The following is a 10,753-nucleotide window of genomic DNA, read 5'->3' on the forward strand; positions in this document are numbered from 1 at the left end:
GGCGGGGCGGCCGAGGGGCGGGACCTGGAGAGGGGGCGCGGTGAGAGGCGAGGCCTGCGAAGACGGGGCGGGGCCTGTAGGAACCGGACGAGACTTGCGGAGTCGGACTAGGAGCCAGGCTGCCAGGGGCGGGGCGGAGCTTCCCGAAGGCCGATGGGTGGGACGGGGCCTCCAAGGGAAGGATGCGACCTGAGCCGATCTCGGAGGGGGCGGGGCCTGCAGTGGAGGGGCGGGGTGTGCGGAGACCGGATGAGGCCTGCATAGGCGGACCCGGCCGGGGGGCGGCCTCCAGAGCACAGGGGCGGGGCGCATCGGGAGCTCCAGGGGCAGGACTTCCGCTGCGCGCGCACTGCGCCTGGTGGAGCTTGCTCTCCGTGCGCCCGCCGAGGTGCTGCCAACTTGGGCGGCCAGTGAGTAAACCCCCAGCGCCAGATGGTGCCCCGCGCCTTCCGTTGTGTTCATCCCCGCCCCGCAGCATCCAAGCGGCCACCTAGCCGTCTCCAGCTCACCTGACCTTACCTGGGCGCCCGCTCTGTTAGCAGCCCTGAACCCGAAGGTGAGCCGGCGTGTGCTCGGTCCCCGGGTGCTCCCTACCTCGGAATGGCGCCCCCGACGGCCCGGAGCCCGCGTCCGCTCTCAGCATCCGGCGAAGCTGCCTGCAGGTGAGCCACATGCCCTTGCGCCCCACCTGCTCCCGCGCCCCGCTCCAGGTCTCCTGCGGTGCGGCCGGCGCGGGCGCCTCTCCGGAAGTCCCTGCACCGTCTGCCTTCGTGAGCCAGGCCCCAGCCGCGCTCAGTCTGTCCTGGATCGTCTCCTCCGACCTCTCAGCCCCTGACTGCCGATTCTGCCGGTCCCAGGCTACCTTGATGATCAGTTTGATCATATTTCAGCTGGGGAATACTTTTAGGAGACAGATGAAAATTGTGGTTCCACCACTCACCCCACCCCCCAGAAGCACTATCATCTCTGAGCCTTCCAACAGGTGGGACACCAGATCTGTTTCTGCCCGGGACCCCAGCACTCCCAGCATGGACCACACATTCGCTCCTGGTGGTTCCCTATGCCCTGTTTTCTCTGCATTCTCTCCTGGTCTTTCCATAATACCATGCCTTCATCCACCCCATGGAGATTTCTCTAAGGGCCGGACAGGGAGGCCAGGATTACGCCATCCCCCGGCCTCCTCCGCTTGAGTTGTCTTGTTCCTCAGTCATCACAATTTCTTTGGAAATTCCATTCCCATTTGTTGTTATTAGGTGCCGCCTAGTCAGTTCTGACTCATAGCAACCCAATGTACAACAGAACAAAACACTGCCGGGTCCTGTGCCATCCTCACAATCATTACTATGTTTGAGACCGTTGTTGCCAATGCTGTGTAAGGCATTCCATCTCCTTGGGGGTCTTCCTCTCTTTTGCTGACCCTCTACCAAGCATGATGTCCTTCTCCAGGAACTGGTCCCTCCTGATAACATGTCCAAAGTAGGTGAGACAAAGTCTTACCACCTTCACTTCTAAGGAGCATTCTGGCTGTACTTCTTCCAAGACAAATTTGTTCCTTCTGGGAGTCCATGGTATATTCAATATTCTTTGCCAACACAATAATTGAAAGGCGTTAATTCTTCTTTGGTCTTCTTTATTCATTGTCCAGCTTTCACAGGCATGTGAGTGATTTAAAGTACCATGGCTTGGGTCAGGTTCAGCTTAGTTCTCAAAGTGACATCTTTGCTTTTTAACACTTTGAAGAGGTCTTTTGCAGCAGATTTGCCTAATGCAGTACATCGTTTGATTTCTTAACTGCTGCTTCCATGGGTGTTGATTGTGGATCCAGGTAAAATGAAATCCTTGACAACTTCAATCTTTTCTCCATTTATCATGATGTTGCTTATTGATTCAGTTGTGAAAATTTTTGTTTTCTTTATGTTGAGGTGTAATCCATACTGAAGGCTGTGGTCCTTGATCTTCATCACTAAGTGCTTCAAGTTTTGTTTGCTTTCAACAAGCAAGGTTGTGTCATCTGTACAATGCAGGTTGTTAATGAGTCTTCCTCCAATCCTTATGCTGTGTTCTTCTTCATATAGTCCAGCTTCTTGGATTACTTGCTCAGCATACAGATTGAATAAGTATGCTGAAAGGGTACAATCCTGAAGCACACTTTTCCTGATTTTAAACCACGCGTATCCCCTTGTTCTGTTCAAATGACTGCCTCTTGATCTATGTAAAGGTTCCTCATGAGCACAATTAAGTGTTCTGAAATTCCCATTCTTTCCAATGTTATATATAATTTGTTATGATCCACACAGTTGAATGCCTTTGCATAGTCAATAAAACACAGGTAAACACCTTTCTGGTATTCTCTGCTTTCAGCCAGGCTCCATCTGACATGAGCAGTGATATCCCTCGTTCCACATCCTCTGCTGAATCAGCTTGAATTTCTAGCAGTTCCCTGTCAATGTACTGCTGCAACCACTTTTGAATGATCATCAGCAAAATTTTACTTGTGTGTGATATTAATGATATTGTTTGATAATTTCCACATTTGTTGAATCACCTTTCTTGGGAATGGGCACAAATATGGATCTTTTCCAGTCAGATCTTTTCCAGGTAGCTGTCTTCCAAATTTCTTGGCATAGACTAGTGAGCGCTTCCGGCACTGCATCTGTTTGTTGAAACATCTCAGCTGATATTCTGTCAATTCCTGGAGGCTTGTTTCTCGCCAGTGCCTTCAGTGCAGCTTGGACTTCTTCCTTCAATACCATCAATTCCTGATCACAGGCTACCTCCTGAAATGATTGAATGTTGACCGATTCTTCTTGGTACAGTGACTCTGTGTATCCCTTCCATCTGCTTTGGATGCTTCCTGTGTTGTTCAGTATTTTGCCCATAGAATCCTTCACTGTTGCAACTTGAGGCTTGAATTCTTTCTTCAGTTCTGTCAGTTTGAGAAATGCCAAGCGTGTTCTTCCCTTTTGGTTTTCTAACTTCAGGTCTTTGCACATTTCATTATAATTCTTTACTTTGTTGTCTCAAGCCACCCTTTGAAATAGTTTGTTCAGCTCTTTTACTTCATTATTTCTTCCATTCACTTTAGCTACTCTACATTCAAGAGCAAGTTTCAGAGTTTCTTCTGCACCTCTTCTGACATCCATTTTGGTCTTTTCTTTCTTGTCTTTTTAATGACCTCTTACTTTCTTCATGTATGATATCCTTGATGTCATTCCACAACTTGTCTGGTCTTCGGTCATTAGTGTTCATTGTGTCAAATCTATTCTTGAGATGGTTTCTAAATTCAGGTGAGATATACTCAAGGTTATACTTTGGCTCTCATGCACTTGTTCTAATTTTCTTCAATGGCGACTTGAACATGCATATGAGTAATTGATGCTATGTTCCGCAGTCAGCCCCTGGCCTTTTTCTGACTGATGATATTGAGCTTCTCCATGATCTCTTTGCATAGATGCAGTCAATTTGATTTCTGTATATTCCATCAGGCGAGAGGTCCACATGCATAGTCACAGTTTATGTTGCTGTAAAAAGGTATTTACAATGAATAAGTCATTGGTCTTGTAAAATTCTCTCATTCGATCTCCAGCATAGTTTCTATCACCAAGACCATATTTTCCAGCTACCAATCCTTCTTTGTTTCCAACTTTCACATTCTAATCACCAGTAATTATCAATGCATCTTGATTGCATGTTTGACCAATTTCAGACTGCAGAAGTTGGTAAATCTTAATTTCCTCATCTTTGGCCTTAGTGGTTGGTGCATAAATTTGAATAATTCCCATTTAGTCATAGTGAGAGGCCTGAAATTTTGCAGGAAGCAGGGTCCACTGGGCATTTTACTGTAAAATCTACAAGTGGCAAAAACCAGGTCCAGGAATCCTGACTAACTGGACCCTGACTTTTATAATTATGCAGACAACACCTACACCTGGCCAGAGCCTAGTTATTGTATATTAAATCACCGTAACAAATCCACCAGCAATAACATTTCAAGTCCCTCCACTGATTGTATAAAAGTCAGAGAATCTAATCTATGCTTCATATTCCCACCAAAAAAAACAAACAAACAAAGCCGTTGCCTTTGAGTCGATTCCAACTCATGGCAACCTCATGAGCTTCGTAGTAGAACTGAGCTCCATAGGGTTTTCGTGGCTGTAGTTTTACAGAAGCAGATCACCAGGCCTTGCTTTTGCGGCACTGCTGGATGGATTTGAACTGCCAACCTTCTGGTTAGTAGCTGAGAGCAAACAGTTTACGCCACCTAGGGACCTTTCATATTGTCACCTTGCTCCCAAAATGACAGCAAAGGCCGGCTTCTTAACTACCTGGCTTTTTGTCAGGATGTATTTTCTCCTGCTTACAAATAAAATGCTTGATACCGCTGTGGAATGTGAATCCAGCATTGGTAGTTCCAGCAGGCTACCTTTGTGCTGAGCAGAGAGCAGGGAATGATGAACTTTGAGGCACTGGGGGCCAACTGTCTACAAAGGACCCACATCCACCCCAGAAATAGGATATGGATGGGCAGGTGGGAGGCGCCCGCATGGTCTGAGACCATTGCTTCCGTTCTGGTTGCCTCCTCGTGCCTGCCTCTGCCTCTCCTGCAGTTCTGCCTTTCTTAAGCCCCTGTCTCAACCACCTTCGACCATTGTTACGGATTGGATTGAGTCCCCTCCAAATTCATGTGGAAGTTCTAATCCCCGGTACCTGTGAAGGCGACCCTGTTTGGAAGTAGGATCTTTGCAGATGTCATCAGTTAGGTGAATATGAGGTCACACTGGAGCAGGATGGGTCCTAATCCAGTATGAGGGGCATCCCTATAAATGAGAAGAGACACAGAGACGGAGACAGAGGAAGGACGCCATGTGACACCACACTGCAGCCCAGGAACGCCAGGATCCACCAGAAGCCAGGAGAGAGGCAGGAACAGCATCTCCTCAGAGCCTCAGAAGGAGCCAACATGGCCGACACCCTGATCTCAGACCCCAGCCTCCAGGGCTGTGAGACAGTGAATTTCTGTCAGGGTGGGGTTTTGTTCCGGGTCCCCAGGAAGGCAACCCCAGGAAAAAAATGCAACCCTTTAGACCAGGATCCCTTCTTCACCCTCTTCTTTCCTTTCCCCAGTGCTAGATCTTTCTGCCTCTTCCTTCTTGTCCAAGTCTCCGTCTCCATGTCTCCTGCCTTCTTTCCCTTTTAAACAATTCACCGACTGCATGTCCATTCTCCAAATACTGCCACCCGCTCATTCCCAATCTGATCCCCTAGGGACTCTGTGCACACCCCCCCCCCTGTTTTCTTCTCTGAGTGTGCCACCTTCCTTGTTTGACTGACTTGAAAAAGGTTTCTCTCTCCCCTCCCTCCTTCTCTCCCTCCCCACTCTCTCCTCCTCCCCCTCCCCCTCTTCCCCTCTCTTTCTCTCTCTCCCCTCTTTCTCCCCCCTCCCTCCTTCCCCCTTCTCTTCCCTTCTCCCTCTCTCTCCCACCCTGTCATGGATTGAATTGTGTCACCCAAAAATTTCTGTCAACTTGGCTGGGTCATGATTCCCAGTATTGTATGATTGTGTACTATTTTGTAATCTGATGTGATTTCCTTATGTGTTGTAAACTATCACTATGATGTAATAAGATGGATTAGTGGCAGTTATACTAATGAGGACTGCAAGATTAGATAGTGTCTTAAGCCAATCTCTTTTGAGATATAAAGAGAGAAGCAAGCAGAGACACATGAGAACCTTATACCACCAAGAAAGCAGTGCCAGGAGCAGAGCGCATCCTTTGGATCTGAGGTTCCTGCGCAGAGAAGCTCCCAAACCAAGGGAAGACTGATGACATGGGACCTTCCTCCAGAGCCAACGGAGAAAGCGTTCCCTTGGAGCCGACGCCCTGAATTTGGACTTGTAGCCTACTGGACTGTGAGAGAATAAACTTCTCTTTGTTAAAGCTGTCTACTTGTGGTATTTCTGTTAGAGCAGCACTAGATGACTAAGACACTCCCCCTCCTTCTCTCTCTCCCTCACTCTTCCTTCTCCCTCCTCCTTTCTCTCTCCTTCCCTCTCTCTCCCCTCTGTCTTCCTTTCTCTCTCGCTCTCCCCCCTTTCTCCCCCCACCCTCTCTCCTTCCGTTTCTCTCTCCCTCCACCCCCTCCATCCCTTTCTCCCTTTCCCCTCTCTCCTTCCCTCCCTCTCCTTCCCTGTTCCCCTTCCCTTTCTCCCTCCCCCCTCTGTCCATCCCTTTCTCCCTTTCCCCTCTCTCCTTCCCTCTCTCTCCCTCCCTGTTCCCCTTCCCTTTCTCCCTCCCTTTCTCCCTCCCCTCTCTCTCCTTCCCTTTCTCTCCCTCCCCCTCTCTCCCTCCCTTCCTCCCCTTCTCTGCATCCCTTTCTCCCTCCCCCTCTCTGCATCCTTTTCTCTCCCTCCCCCCCTTTCTCTCTTTCCCTCCCCCTCTGTCCCTCCCTTTCTCTTTTCCTCCCCCTCTGTCCCTCCCTTTCTCTCTCTCCCTCCCCATCTCTTTCCCTTTGTCTCCCTCCCTCTCTCTCTCTCCCTCCCCCTCTCTCTTTCCCTTAGTCCCCGTCCCCCTTCTTTGTCTCCCTCCCCCTCCCCCTGAGTACTTTGTTGGCAGCTCTTCACTGGGTCTTGTACTATCAGTGCAGGTTCCAGGAGGAACCAGACAGCACCCTCTCCAATGGGATACCTTGAAGAGAGCCCAGTAAAGCTTCTGTTTACAAGCGCATGGCCAGAAGGTGGGAAACCACAGGGGCCATCTGGCACCCAGGGCAGTGACAGCAGGCAGGGGACCTCTACCTCCTCTAGGGCCACAGAAATAAGGGCAAGGAGTGGTGATGAGGACCCAGAGAGAAGGAGCTGTCAGAGATGGCCACCCACCAGGAACTGTGATGACACCCGAGAATGAGCGGGGAAATAGGTCCCCATCTCTCTCCCACCCGCTCGCCCATCTCTCTCCTCCCACCCGCTCGCCCATCTCTCTCCTCCCACCTGCTCGCACCTGCCTGTGTCCCTGCTGGGACCTTCCTGGAGGCACAGGCACCCACCGGCAGCAGCTGTGCAAGGCAGCCCCCTAGGGTGCCTGGAGGAAAGAGGAGGGTAAAGGGTGGGTCTCAGGGACAAAAACAGATACCTGCCCAAGTCTCTCTGCCTCTCCCTTTCTCTTCTCCGCACTTACCTGGTCTCCTAGTCTGGGTTCTCTAGAGGAGCAAAACTAGTGAAATGTATATATAAATATAGAGAGGGAGATTGTCTTCAAGGAAATAGCTTACCCAATTGTAGGGGCTGGCAAGTCCCAAATCTACGGGTCAGGCAGTAGGTTGGAGGCCTCTGCTGGCTCACAGGGTTGCAGGGGCTGATGAATCGAAAATCTAGAGGTCAAGCGGGAAATCGTAGATATCTGCAGGCTTACATCCCAGTAACCGGAGGTCAGATGGCAAGAAGAATGCAGGATCGAGAGAGAGCGAGCTTTGCCAGAACATCCATGTATACAGTGGAGGCAGAACACATCACCAAGGAAACTCCCCTTTCAACAGGTTGGCTGATCAGATCACATCATGGAGGCTGTGACGGTTAAGACTGCGTGTCAGCTTGGCTGGGCCATGATTCTCAGTGTTCATATGTGAACATTCCCATGATGGGATCTGCTGTGAGTAGCCAATTAGTGGAAAGGGAGCTTTCTTGGGGGTGTGGCCTGCGTCTAAATATAAGCAGGCATTCTGGCCTTTTGCTCGCTCTGGATCCTGCGGCTGTCCTCTGTCGTCTCACCTCTGGTTCTTGGGACTTGGGCTGTCTGTCAGCTTATCTGCCAATCTTGGGATATGCCGATCTTCACAGTTTGTGAGCGGGGCCCTGCTCTCCGACCTGCCAATCTTGGGCTCGCCACCCCCTGCAGCTACATGAATCAGGAGAAGCCTCTACTGAGATCCACAGATTTGGGACATTCCAGCCTCTACGACTGCGTGAGCTGTTTCCTTGATATAAATCTATATATATATTTATAGATTTTACTGGTTTTGCTTCTCTAGAGAACCCAGCCTAAGACAGAGGGTGATTACATTATATTACATTACGGAAAAGCACCCAGTCCAGTGTCTGCCACACCACTGACAATCACAGCTTAGCCAAGATGACACATGACATAAACCGTCACACCCGGCCGATGTACAGGATGGATTTAAGTGGAGAAGTTACACGTGGGTGACTGAGCCTGGGAGAGAGGGCACAGTGCCAGCTGGTAGGGGTGTCAGGCTGTGTTGGTGAAGGGTCACACACTAATCCATCTGTTTCAAAGAGTTGGAGGATATAGAGGGGGCCTTTGGGGCTCTGGCTGATCGGGGAGCGTAAGCAGCTGCATTCTCAGATGACTGTGTGCCTCCTACAGACCTAGGGTCCCTAACAGGAGAGACAGTGTGCAGGACGGAGATATGTGCCACATACTGAGCCCAGAGGCAGGTGGAAAGGGAAGGCTGAGACCTGGTTCTTGAAAGCTGTTGTTAGCTGCCACTGAGTCAGCCCTGACACACGGTGACCCCACGTGTGTCAGAGTAGAACTATGCTCCCTAGGGTTTTCAGTAGCTGATTTTTTGGGAGTAGATCACCAGGCCTTTCTTCTGAGGCGCCTCTGGGTGACTCAAACCTCCAACCTTTCAGTTAGCAGCCAAACACATGAACTGTTTGCACCACCCAGGGACTTCTCTGAAAACTAGGTCTGAGCAGTTACGTAAAATAAGTCTGTCAGACTAGGCTGTGCTCATGCTGTAATCCCACACCCCGGTGGTCTTGTCCGCCCCGGCCCACAGGGGCTCTGTTCCATCTCGTCCAGGCCCCAGCCTGGTGGGCAGCCTCTGTGCAGAGCAGTTAGAGGCCCAGAGCGCCTGCCCAGCAGCCAGCCTGCACCCCACCCATCTCTGTCTGCACTTAGTCCCTGCGTGGGCTGCACGGCCTGCCACAGGGTGGCCCCGCGCTCCAAGCCTCTGGTGCTTGTCCTGGAAGCTCAGTGAATCAGCCATGGAGGACAGGAGTCAGGGTCAACTTGACAGCAACTTCATCTCCAACAAGCACTGCAGTGCGGACCCACAAGGTTCTGGGCCTGCCTGCGTCCAGACCTGGACAAAGTGCACAGCACACAGTGGGGCCTGTGGCTCCTGGCTTTCAGAACTGAGTACCAGCCGAGGCACAAGACTGAAGAGACTGCAGAGAGTGCTCAAAAGGGAGGTGGCTCCCTTCAGTCCACACACACCCCCACCCCGCGTCACCTCGCGCAATGCCAGGAGCTGTGGCAACGTCACCAACCACCCTTCCTGGCCTCACGCTGCATCTCCCGAGGTGTGAGGGTATAAGCTTTGCCTCAGGCTCGGCTTCTAGGGCACCCGACCCAGGCAACTGGGGCAAGGACCAACCATTCCTAGAAAGATCATCAGGGTGGGACTTGGGAACTCGCTTCCCAACCTCCTGGAGACAACATGGCCCCACTGCTGGTGTAGGCGGAGGCGTGCGACTGTGAGGCGGCCGCATCGTCACTACAGCTCTCACCGGTGGTCCTCAGGGCAGGGAGAAGGCGGGGTGCTGGGAGAGCAGGTGGTTGCTGTGTTCGAGGAGCCCAGGGCGCTTACAAGCTGGGGAGCTGGTACCTACCAGGGACAGAACTGCCGGAGGTAGTGTTGGGCAACGGCTCGGAGACTGAGGGATTTACCCCACAGAGCCTGAGAACCGACCACCAGAGCATGTCCTGGGGAGGGCGAGATGACACCTTTCCCCCGAGACCGGAAGTAGGGGACGTGTAGGCCCTGGTTCACCTGGTATGGGCTCAGCGTACGCCTGTGCTCCGTGGTTGTTCGCTCTTTCTATTAAATTATTCATGGATGCTGTTACTAGTTGCCGGTAAGTCGATTCCAACTCTTGGCACCCCCATGTGCGCAGAGTAGAACTCATGGAGTGTTCAAGGCTGTGAGCTTTCAGAAGCAGATGGCCAGGCCTGTCTTCTGAGGCATCTCTGGGTGGGTTCATACCACCAACCTTTCAGCTAATAGTCAAGTGCGGTCACCATTTGCATTACCCAGGGATCTATTAGTAGATAGAGAGAGAGATGATAGGTAGATAAGTAGATAGACAGAGAGACAGATAGAGGATAGATACATAGATAGTAGATAGAGACATACATAGATAGATGATAGATATAGATAGATACATAGATGATAGATAAATGATAGATGATAGATAGATACATAGATGATAGATAAATGATAGAGGATAGATAGACAGATAGATAGATGATAGATAAATAGATAGATAGGGTCTCCCTTCCCCCTCAGTTATCGCAGTCCATCTCACCCAGGGTCTCCCCTAACCCCACTGTTATCCCAGTCCCTCTCACTCAGGGTCTCGCTGTCCCCACTGTTATCCCATTCTGTCTCACGCAGGGTCTCCGTCCCCCACTGTTATCCCAGTCCATCTCACCCAGGGTGTCCCTGTCCCTCCACTGTTATCCCAGTCCGTCTCACCAGGGTCTCCCTTCCCCCATTGTTATCCCAGCCCATCTCACCCAGTGTATCCCTGTCCCCCACTGTTATCCCAGTCCGTCTCACCCAGGGTCTCCCTGTCCCCGCTGTTATCCCAGTCCATCTCACCCAGCCAGTGTCTCCACTCCACCACTGTTATCCCAGTCTGTCTCACCCAGGGTCTCCCTGTCCCACCACTGTTATCCCAATCTGCCTCACCCAGGGTCTTGCTCTCCCCCCACTGTTATCCCAGTCC

This window comes from Trichechus manatus, unplaced genomic scaffold (assembly GCF_000243295.1).
Source record: "Trichechus manatus latirostris isolate Lorelei unplaced genomic scaffold, TriManLat1.0 scaffold00111, whole genome shotgun sequence".
Classification (NCBI taxonomy): Eukaryota; Metazoa; Chordata; class Mammalia; order Sirenia; family Trichechidae; genus Trichechus; species Trichechus manatus.